Source organism: Podarcis muralis, chromosome 1, assembly GCF_964188315.1.
Source record: "Podarcis muralis chromosome 1, rPodMur119.hap1.1, whole genome shotgun sequence".
In the NCBI taxonomy this organism is placed as follows: domain Eukaryota; kingdom Metazoa; phylum Chordata; class Lepidosauria; order Squamata; family Lacertidae; genus Podarcis; species Podarcis muralis.
The window spans coordinates 63,422,719-63,432,928 of record NC_135655.1 but is presented as its reverse complement, the minus strand read 5'-3'; positions in this window follow the sequence as shown (position 1 = coordinate 63,432,928).

The following is a 10,210-nucleotide window of genomic DNA, read 5'->3' as shown; positions in this document are numbered from 1 at the left end:
GCATGCCCCCATTCCCAGGCCCTGGCGAGCATTGAGAGTACAGTAGTACCTCAGGTTAAGAACTTAATTCGTTCCGGAGGTCCTTTCTTAACCTGAAACTGTTCTTAACCTGAGGTACCACTGTACTCTCAATGCTCGCTAATGGGGCCCCCAGCTGCCACTGCGTAGCCGCCACACGATTTCTGTTCTCATCCTGAAGCACAGTTCTTAACCCGAGGTACAATTTCTGGGTTAGCAGAGTCTGTAACCTGAAGTGTCTGTAACTTGAGGTACCACTGTAGTAGAACAGAAAGCTCAGAGGCAGAAAACACAGATCAGCCAGCGCAGGGGTGATGTTTGATAGGAGAGACAGAGGGGGTGGGACTTTACTCAGAGCAACATCATTATCTAAGAGCTGCAGCATTGCTGTGTCTCTCACTGTGAATCTTGAATATAAGGCTTGGTAAGAATTCTTTTTTATCTGCTTCTTGGCTGCCACTGTGGGAGGGATCAGATTCCCTGGCCCATTGACCTTGGGCCATTCCCTACTTCTCAACCTAGCTTACCTCTCAGGCCTTGTGTATACAATTGTGTTTAATAATAATGGTATTTTAAAATTTTTATATCCTGCTCATCTGGCTGGGTTTCCCCAGCCACTCTGGGCGGCTTACAACATATATAAAAACACAATAAAACATCAAATATTAAAAAACAAAACAACAACAACAACAAAACAACAATGACCTTTACTGCAAAAGGAGACAGAACGGGGAATAGACACACTCCTATATTCTATGCTATAGAACACATCCAATTGGTTTGCTAAGCTTTTCTGAACCAACAGATTATAAAACAAGGAAGAGACTTTGAAAGTAGATGATAGGAGAGTAGAAACAGGAAAATTTTCTGCATCCACTACACTCCCACTGCTGGTTTGGGAATCGGTGTACCCTGGATGTTAGACACCATCCATATCTATCCTTATGAAATACTGCATTTTGATACATTTCCTCCAGAACTAGCTTCGGTGTGAATTTAGAAAAATGACAACCTAGCTGCATTTTAAGACAGCAATGTGTACATAGCAAGGGCTGTTCTGAATATAAAATGAGATAACCTCTGTATACACTGCCCTAAGGTCTTTGGAGGAAAGGAAGGAGGCAAATGTGTTGTAATAATATATGATGAATAATAACATAGCACATCCTGGGCTGTGTACACGCCACACATTTAAAACATATTCCCCTCCTCCAAATAATGCACATTAAATGTACTTCAAATGGACGGTGTGTAGGCTGCCTGTGCCTTTGCCTCTCTTTTTGCTACCTATTTTAGCAGCTAGTTGAGATGTTCATGAATGGCACATTTTGAACTGGAGCCAGAATAGCTGTGAAATGATCCCAGGTAAAACTGCTTCTAAATACTTGTCACTTTGCCATTATGCTCTTTGACTACACACCTTAGTTTTGTTTAGCATCACGCAGATAGAAATGTGATTGAAGCCAACATAGTACGCCTGGATTTTCATACCCCATTGCCAAAATTAATATTTACCAGCTCAGAATGAGGGCCAGCCTTGTGTATCTGCATTATTTTAGCCTTTTTATCAGCTTAGCACCCATAATTGAGAACCACTGTGTATAAAATGGATTTGGCACACATAATCTTAGCCATCAGTCTCATTGACATAATTACATTGTTTAACAGGATTAGGATTAAAGTACAAATTTGCTACAATACCTTTTGCTTTCTATATAATTTTTTTTTACAATATTTTCAGTTTAGGCAAGTTTCTTCTTCTTCTTCTTCTTCTTCTTCTTCTTCTTCTTCTTCTTCTTCTTCTTCTTTTCCTTCTCCTTCTCCTTCTCCTTCTCCTTCTCCTTCTCCTTCTCCTTCCTGCCCTCTTCAAAATGAATATAGTCTGAATGGGTAGTCATTCTCCTACATTATTATGCTATTTGAGAAATTTTAAGATTAGTTTGAGGGTGAATGTTACAGAAAATAACGAACACTAGCCCTTGGAGGGTCAATGGTGCAGGGTGTGCCATGTTGGACTGCCATCATGATTTTTCAAGGCCATGCTGATTCTGCTTCCAACAGTGGAAGTTCCAGCTGGCCGGCGTTTATCTTAGCGGAAATAACAATAAAAAAGCCAAAGGAAAATGCATTATATAGGGAACTACTGTCTAGCATTCACTAGGACTTTTGTGTGTGGCTTGTTTGATGAGCAGCAAGCAAAGAAGAAGATGCAAAGAATTGTCCACATTGGATGCACATACAGAAGACATATCCTGGTTCAATATTTTTCCTATCACTATCATGAATCAAACTTCCTTCAGCATCACAAATGAAGGTCCCTTGGATGATTTGCTCAGGCCAATTCTCTGTGTCATGCTAACTCTCACTGTAATCTTTTTGCACAGGATTCTAGGTTACAATTCCTTTGGAAAACCTCACCAAAACTTTCTTGTTGGAATTTTAGCTCTAAATCTTCTTTCACCAGTACATAACAGTCTACTGAAGGCACTATTTCAAAATTCTTTGTCATGTGATCATAGTAAAAGGCCTTTCCCACAGGTCCTGAGGCAGCCCACTCATGAAAGGAATTCACAAACACATCCTTGAAAATCATAGACATCTCATTGGGAGCCACAGGACCTTTTCAGCAGGCAACAACTGCCTCCACTAGACCTCAGCCAGCTGAGCTCCCTCCTTCTTAGTGTGTGGCTTCTTTGCTCTTACCCAAGTCTGTCTTCCCAAAGGCAGGCATTGAGGAATTGTCTAGGGTGATCAAGTCAATGATTTGCTCCTGGATGGTGGTCTGAAAGTGCAATCATTGCCAAGCTGCCTTGTTCATCTGAAGAAACATCTCCTCCGGGGTGACTACCATGAAATCTCTGCCAATGTTCTTCCCGGGGAGTTGACTCCCTGGCTGAAATCCTGGAGAGCCACTGGCATTCAGTATAGACAATACAGAGCTAGATAGATCAATGGTTTGATTTGGTATTAGGCAGCTTTCTAAGTTCCTAGGTTCCTAGGACAACCTTGATTGCCACTCAGTGCCTCCAATACAGAATATCCCCGAGGAAGATAAATAGAAACAAGAATCTCCTCCACCACAGTGACAAAATCCACAACTCAGACTCTCTCTCCCAATCTCCCTCCAATTATTGGTCTTCACTTTGCACTTTTGAAAGGCCTCTAAATAACCATTTCTGAAACCAATGTATTTCAAAACTATTTGCAGTGTTGATTTTCTGACTTCCTTCTATTTAAAAAACAAAACAAAACAATTCTGTACAAAAGAATACGGAACTTCTAGCTTCCATCCCACCCCCCCAAAAGACATGCTTTCCCTGCAAGCAAGAATGGAGCTGTGAGGGCACCTTACACTTCATTTCCAAACTGTTGTCCAAACTCAATTGCACATTCAGTAGCAAGTGATGATGTGGGAGAGGGGAAGAAATTATGATAATTGGCCACTCCTGTACGTTTTGTCTGCAGTAAATGAGTAAATGTCAGCTATAACTAAAATGTCAAAACATTCAAAGAGAACAGGAATTCAGTTTAGACGAGCAAGGTTGTCAAGTTTAGGCAATGAAATATCTGTGCTCTTATTCCCATCAACCCTGGGCAAAAGATCTTGCTTATCAGCATCTTCTCATTTTGCTGATGATGAACGATGCAGTAATGGGATATTGAACCTACAAATGTGAAGAACCCAAACTGAGAAACACTGCACACACAGGTATGAGGTATGTACACCCCACAATGTCCTATGATGCAAACAACATATTGCTACCTGCACCCCATTCTCTGAACGAAACAGTATTGAAAGAGGAATGAATTGCATGTCCTGGCTGTGATTTGTTTGATCAGATGATTTGAATATGCCTTCAGTAGACATATGCACGGAGACACAGATTACTCAATAGCTGTTTAATCTGCAGTGAGTTGCCAGGTGATGTTCCTGGGGAATAATAATCACACATGATCTAAAGCACTGCATATGTGACCAGCCTCTTGAAATGGAATTCTGTCCTGGCACAAACTGGCTGCTCACATTTAGTCCTGCAGGAATCATTGGCAAAACACGCCTGTTTCTCTCTTTCCCCAGCCTCTGATAGCAACAAAGGGGATCTCAGGACCAGACTACATATTTAGTTTAATTTACTTTCTGTAACAGTTGCTGCAGAGACCCCCAATCTGCAATTGGGCTGTCATGTATTGGCATGGGGAACTCTAACCCTTTCCCCATGCTGCAGTCCCAGTTCAGGTTGTTCCTCTCAAACTAGTCTGAGCCATGGAGGAGGCCTAAATTCTTCAGTTTGCAAGTTCCCCCCTTCTGTGACTAGTTGCTGCTCTGGGACAGACAAAATGGATATGGAAGAAAGAGCCCCAGTCCACACACAGCATCCCCAGTCCAAATGGGGGGGGGGGGTCCCCTACAGCTACCTCTACAAAACGTAACATGTCATTGAGTGATCCAAACACAGAGCTGCAATGTAAAGTGCAGTTTGGCCCTCAGCTTACACCCTCTGTTGCTTGGAAGAAGGTGCTTTGCTCTCACCTGCTGCTGATTCAGTCAACACATGGGTCAGTTTAAACATCTCCCTTACCAAGGCTGGCATCTGGCAGCAGTCAGCTAAATGTTTCTGCCTACAAGACACAGCTATCTTAATTAAAAAGAATGAGCTACTGGAAAAAGTGTAGGAAGGAAGAGTAAAAGCGTGAAGGAAAAGATGATTAAATGAATGCACATAAGCTTAGCTGTCCAGCCCTAAAGCAATTAATTACAGGAATTGTTACAGAGGTTTTTTTGTAAATCACAATTCCAGCATTATGAAGGTCTCATGTAGCTTCAAGCCTTAGTTTCACATCCCTTTGCTTTTCCAGTGTTGCACAAGACATTGCACAAATATGGTTCAGGAAAGGACTTCCAAACCACAGAGAAGCTCATATTTTGACAACCCTTATTTGTTCATCTGTTCCCCGTTAACATCCTTAGCATGGGAACTTTTGCATTGCAGAATTATGAATATACACAAACTGTAAATAATAGGGCTCATGCAGATGTTGATTGTTGCTGCTGTTGTTAATTTGAGTTCTTATCCATCCTTCACCATGGGTCCCAAAGCAGGTTATAACCATTTAAAAATACAATATTCAAATCAGTTTAAAACGAGTTACAGTCAAGAGAATAGAATGGGTTCAGAAATATGTATCTCGGGTAAATTGGTGCAGCTTCAGCATGTGATGAAAGCTGCATAATTAAGGTACCAGCTTAGGAGCTGCCTCTACCCGGTCACCACCCGGCAGACTTCTGAGGGAAGCAGAAGGATCGTGTGGTCTCCCTCTGCTGCTCTTAACACCCAGGATGGTCAATAGGGAAGGAGGTGGTCTTTCAGATATTGCCCACATTACATTTGAGCTTTCACGAGATGTAAAAGTCACTTCCAGAGATATAGTAGAGTATAGCAGAACTATACTGGACTATAGCACAAGTTTAGCACTCATTTCCACATTCTTTGCAAATGGATTTTTCCCTGGAAACAAGTAACACAGAAATGAGCACTAAACCTGCACTAAATTCCACTGTTGTTTCAGAAGTGGTTTTTACCTCATGTGAAAGGTCAGATATAAAGCCGAACGTAATAGTTCTAGAGAGGTCATGAAAATGGAATAAACTGCTGTGTGAATGCAGTCCTTGACATAGACCTCCATCGAAAAGTGAAATCCCATTGAGGATGTAATCCTAACCACACTTTTCTGGGAGTAAGCCCCATCAATTCAATAGGATTTACTTCTGAGTGAACACAGACTTGTCCTTGCAGTTAAACTCTTGCAGCCTAGAAAATGAATATGAAAGAACTGGTGGGGTAGAGAAGAGATTGAATATATTAATATATTCCAGGCAGAATTTGCATGCTATGGGTGATATCTACATCAGTGATGGATAGGTGTCTTTCTGTAGCTCTAACTTTAACCCCCCCCCCAAAAAAGCATTGTACTGTAGTTCATCTTACCTGTTGCTTCTAATAAGATTAAGAAGCCCATGAGAGACTGAATGTCATGGCTGCCCTTCATAACTGATTCTCCAACTTTCAACGCAAATATGCCACTCTCAACCACTGCATCTTATATAAGCTGATTAATGTTACATTCTGATTGTACATTGCTGTTTTTTGTTCATTAACAGTGAACGTCAGACATAAGAGCAAAGTCACCAAAGTCATTTTTTAAAAGAAATATTATGCTTACAAAGCTTCGGATAACTCAGAATTATGTTCTTATGACCATTCCCAATGGAACAGATGACCTCAAAAACTGATGATTACATGCCTAGGCTACTCATGATTACATGCCTAGGCTACTCATGATGTAGATCAATACCATGTAGAGGTGGTCATTTAACAAGATAGACTTCTCCTGGGTTCTGCACTGCAAATGGGAATGACTACCCACCTACCCCTGCTCTGTTCTTTCATATGCATGGTGCACATTTCGACTTTGCTATTGGGGGCAAGGGGGTGTTCTGTGCCAGGGACAGGACTAAGCACTGCCTCTATATTGGCTCCTTTTAATTAAATGGCTCAGTGGGGACTGGTGAAGGGATTGGGATAAGGGAAATAAAACCTCTCATCTCCTGCACTGGAGGTGTGCGCCATACATAAGGCCGCTAGCAGAGAATGCAGGAGGAAGAGGAGGAAGAAAGACTTCTTGTTTTTATTGTTTTATCAGTGATTGCCACATAGTGGCAGCAGTAGACAGATACTCAGTGTCTGCCTGTGGTCTGTTCTCTCTCCAGCTACTTTTTAAGAAAGCCCACTCCCCATATGAGTTGCCCCTGATGGTGGCCAAATAATGCTGAATTGTGATGGACAAGAAGCAGAAAATTATCACCTTACAGGTTATTCATGCTTGCTGGCCTTGGTGTTTTATTTTCCACATCCTCCTGTGGAAAGAACCATTTGTCGTGCCATGGCTGAGGACGGCTAATTTTGCTGTTCTGTTGAAGTCGGGGACATTTTTGCTATTAGGCTTGGCATTTGTACACCTGCAAGGCTGCATGGCAATCTCTTTGACATAAAAGGGGTTTAAAAGACTTTTATGAACACATAACCGAATGGAGACAGCCTGTACTGATTTTTCTGTCCGGCTGGAACCATGCGAAACTTTAGAATCAGTTTTTAGCAACATAGTTCACTGTCCAAAAATAAAATGCCCACTGTTTTAGATTTTTGCACGATGCCCTAGAGTGATGCTACTTTGGGACGTGGTGCATAATTAAAACAGTGGGTGGTTTGAATCTGCCCAACGCAGGTCATAACACAGCTGCCTGTCACTCCCTGGGGCGGGGGGTGGGGCAATGATGTCAGGAGCCCCCACCAGACTCTACTCTCAACTTGAAGCCAACCCTGATGCCGTATCACAATGCTTTACAATACTGTTGGCACACAATGTGAACTCCCAACTGAAAACACAGATTCCAAAGTATCAAGGATTTAAATGTGTACAGTGGTATCTCAGGTTACATACACTTCAGGTTACAAACTCCGCTAACCCAGAAATAGTGCTTCAGGTTAAGAACTTTGCTTCAGTATGAGAACAGAAATCGTGCTCCGGCGGCGCGGCAGCAGCAGGAGGCCCAATTAGCTAAAGTGGTGCTTCAGGTTAAGAACAGTTTCAGGTTAAGAATGGACCTCAGGAACGAATTAAGTACTTAACCTGAGGTACCACTGCATTTTAAATTTGACCTTAATCTGTAATGTTTTGTTTCGATATCTTCCAGTGCTCTATTTGATGCTTTGAGTTGCAAACTGCTTTGAGTTTAAATTTAAAAATTATAAAACAATATACAAATGATTTAAATAAATAGATAAGTAAATAGTTTTTACTGTACATGGCCTTGTGTTATCTATATCTATATCTATCTCAGTTGGTGGTTTATAAATGTTCTTATAAATAAATGAATAAGCATATCCATGGTACAAGCTGGCTATATGCAAAAGATTGATGAGAGGAACAGAGGAGTCTGCTTGTACATTGAGTTGAAACTGCTTTATGCTCAGTCAGATCATTGGTCCCTTTAGCCCAGTATTGTCTACACTGGCTAGCAGTAGCTCTCCAGGGCTTCATGCAGAAGTATTTCTTAGCCTGGGATTGAACCTGAGACAGAACAGATGATCTCGCAGACGGTCTTTCCCTGTTCCCGAGGAGCTAGCATGTGCAATGCTTAGAGGCTTTATTGCAGCTGAGTGTGGTATATAAATGTTGTTAAATAAAAACAAATCAATAAAAGATGGTGGAGGATCTGCCACTCCATCCCAGGCCCATGGAATTACAGTGGTACCTCGGGTTAAGTACTTAATTTGTTCTGGAGGTCCGTTCTTAACCTGAAACTGTTCTTAACCTGAAGCACCACTTTATCTAATGGGGCCTCCTGCTGCCGTCGCGCTGCCGGAGCACGATTTCTGTTCTCATCCTGAAGCAAAGTTCTTAACCTGAAGCAATATTTCTGGGTTAGCGGAGTCTGTAACCTGAAGCGTATGTAACCCGAGGTAACACTGTACCCTATTGTTCCCAGAACCATGAATAGTTAAAGAATGGTAAAAGAGAAGATTCTGGGTTCAAGCTGCAAAGCAAGAAATCAGAGCTACATTCCTGATTCTTTCTTTGAAGTGGAGCAGTCCCAACCAAACTGCCAAAGGCAGGGGTGTTTTGGATCCAGTCTGCAGCTCAGATCCAGTTCTCCACTGATGCCTTGCAGTCAGTCACAGAATCTCAGGAGGAGCAAGTACTGGCAAGGCACACAACCTTTTCTTCACATGAAAATATAGCAGTTGGTTTGGAGGCTCCTGCTTGGATGCTTTCCTGCTACGTGAAGCCATGGTCATCTTCAACAACAATGGCCAATAAGGCAGATGATGGTGACAAATTTAGGGCACACTCAAAGCCAAATTTAAGTACATTAAAGTGCAACTGAGTTTCACTGCAGACATTTCAAGCCCAGGCTTAAGCACTTTCAATCAAATGCCCTCTTCTACTGAAATCAATGGGAGTTAAAAGTGAAGTATGGCTGGATCAGGCCCAGCATGACTAACCCTGTCTGGGATATTTCGGCACTCATCCACATGGATGCATCAGGAGAACGAGGGTTTCCGAGAAGTAAAAACCGCTGTTTCCCCCCTGCCATTTGTAATGTAATTTGTGGATAGCAAAAGCCAAAAATGGAGAGTCCCGGCGATATTTGTATGCCATTCTTGGTTTTTACAGCTGCCATCAGTCAGGACTTGTCACAATCTCGATTATTTTTAAGGCACATTAGGCATGGTCAGGTATTCTGTCTTTTGGCATTGGACCTTGTTGGGGGGAGGCCAAGATTTAATGGAATGACTTTCTAATTATGGGCCTGCTTATAGAAATTCATCTCCAACACCTGTTTCCTGGGAAGCATCAAGAAGAGGATGATGCTGATAAATGGGCCAGGAGGGGGGGGGGCTTTTGTACAGCACCTAGAGCGACCTAGAGTGTACACACTCCTTTGTGCAGTATGCAGTATACACAGCATATACCCAATGGTGTACATGCACACACACGTACACACAATGCACACACATATATCCATAGTAATATAAAGCATTCACATTGCTCTATATCTGTCACGATTCCCACTGATTTTAATGGGGCGTCCATGTGCATAGCTGTGCATTCTGGCCATATTATATTATTCCTGCTCCCAGTAAAGCAAGAAGATAGAGGTCATATGGGAGGGGAAGGATCAGAAGGGAAGAACTATCCCAGCACCAGCCTCTAGGTGGCTGAAGGGGCAGCAGTATTAGATGCTTCTCCCCATGTGATCTTGTCCCTCCTGTATGGTCTCTATTCATTCACTTATGTTCCCAGGAGCATTGTGGGGTGTACCCATGGGGGAGTGGCAGTCATCCTGCTTCTCCAACTTAAGGATCAGGACTTGGAACAGATGCTTCACCGGTTCATCTCTGAGGCTGGTTCAAGCTGCTTATTCTGACTTTTCAAGTCCTGCATGGCTTAAGGAATCCCTGCACCACACATCAGCCTGCCTGGATGGTGAGGCCATTCTCTTATATCGTGCTGTTCCTTCACTTATGTCAAAATGTAGTAAGCCAATAGCCAACCCTACTGCTTGGGGTGGGGGCATCATGCTCATTCTGCTGAATGGGGCCATGCCCTAAAGTCCAGTGACTTTTCC